We start from the raw sequence: 1748 nt of genomic DNA on the forward strand, positions 1-1748 counted from the left end.
TTGGCCTTCCCATGAAAAATTTGGATGATTCCTCCAACCTGCATTGTAAGTGTTACTATAAGGATTATTTTGAGTTCGAGGATCATTACCCATATAATTGATTTGCTCGTTTTCCATGTTCTGTCCGTAGGGTGGGTATTCAGAGTTTGTCATGCCTCCTAGATTTGAGTCGCACTACATCACTAAGTGTGCCTGCGTAGAACCATATAAATCATCAATCTTTTTATTTAAGTATTCTACCTGATTATTAAGCATGGTAATTGCATCAATATTGAAAACACCGGCGGCTTTTGTTGGATTTGTCCTCATGACTTGCCACTAATAGTTATTCAGGGACATCTCTTTGATAAACTCGTAGGCCTCCTCAGGTGTTTTATTGTTGATCGTTCCACCGGCTGCTGCATCAATCATTTTCCTTGTTGAGGGATTCAAACCATTGTGAAAGGTTTGAACTTGTAGCCATAGAGGTAACCCATGGTGAGGAAACCTTCTCAATAAGTCCTTGTATCTCTCCCATGCATCGTAAAGTGTTTCTAAATCCATCTGTACAAAATAAGAAATATCATTCCTCAACTTTTCTGTTTTAGCTAGCGAAAAATATTTAAGTAAAAATTTTTCGGTCATTTGTTCCCAAGTAGTAATTGACCCTCGTGGTAACAAGTTCAACCACTGTTTAGCTTTGTTTCTCAATGAAAAGGGAAATAACCGAAGGCGAATGATATCATCAGAAACGCCATTAATTTTGAAAGTGTCGCAAAACTCCAAAAAATTCACCAAGTGAGTGTTGGGATCCTCATCCTGCAAACCATCAAACTGAACAAACTGCTGTATCATCTGAATTGTGTTATGTTTCAGTTCAAAATTATTTGCAGCAATAGCAGATCTAACTATACTTGACTCAGTTCCTGTCAAAGAAGGTTTAGCATAGTCATATATAGTACGAGGAGCAGGATTCTGATTTGCCGCAATTGCAGGAGGTAGCTAATTGCCTTGGTTTTCAGCCATCTCTTCAGTTGGGGTTGAGTATCGTCTTCTTGCTCGTTCTCTGTGTATCTTAAGCTGCTCCTTATTTCTCTTTGGTTTCTACGAACTATGCGATGAATTTCTTAGTCAAAAAGTAATGGTCCCGACGGGTTTCTTCTAGTCATAAACTATGAAATCCTGCCAAGAGAAGGAAAAAGTAAATTAATAAATAATAATTAAATTAAATTAAATTGCAAGAAAAATAAATGGCTAAAGTAATAAAAATTGAATGTTCCTAATATTTTAGTTCCCCGGCAACGACGCCAAAAACTTGATCGCGTGATTCGTAACAAGTAGTAAATATTTATAATGAAGATCAAACCTAAACTAACTATTATCATGACGAAAATGCCAGCGCACCTATCGATCGATAGTATAGTAATGGCAAGACCGGATTGTCGAACCCAAAGGAACTAAAAGTACTAGTAATGACCGTCTTTTTATTATCTAGCCTAAGAATAATGGGGTTTTTGTTTTAATTAACTAATTATCTAAACTAAGAACGCACAGAGAAAAGAATTGGGGAATTGCTTTTGGGAAAATTGATTGACTTGAGACAATACCTAAGGAAAAATCCACCTAGACTTTACTTGTTATTCTAGCTCGGAACCGGACGATTTATTCATTCAACTTGTTCCGTAGAGATCTCTAAGTTATGTTATTATCCCTATTCAAGACTAATAACGTCTAATCCCTAGATTGAATAACCAAGACTTTTCTCTAAT

The 1748-nt window shown here is 36.4% G+C and overlaps 1 non-coding gene across 1 annotated transcript; it reads left to right on the forward strand.

Moving 5' to 3' along the window:
• The first annotated feature begins 469 nt into the window (after nt 1-469).
• LOC121213043 (small nucleolar RNA R71) lies at nt 470-576 on the forward strand. The gene has a single exon (XR_005908412.1). It is a non-coding gene; the product is annotated as a small nucleolar RNA R71 (small nucleolar RNA).
• Nucleotides 577-1748: the final 1172 nt, after the last annotated feature.

The sequence above is a fragment of the Gossypium hirsutum genome, chromosome A13 (assembly GCF_007990345.1).
Source record: "Gossypium hirsutum isolate 1008001.06 chromosome A13, Gossypium_hirsutum_v2.1, whole genome shotgun sequence".
In the NCBI taxonomy this organism is placed as follows: Eukaryota; Viridiplantae; Streptophyta; class Magnoliopsida; order Malvales; family Malvaceae; genus Gossypium; species Gossypium hirsutum.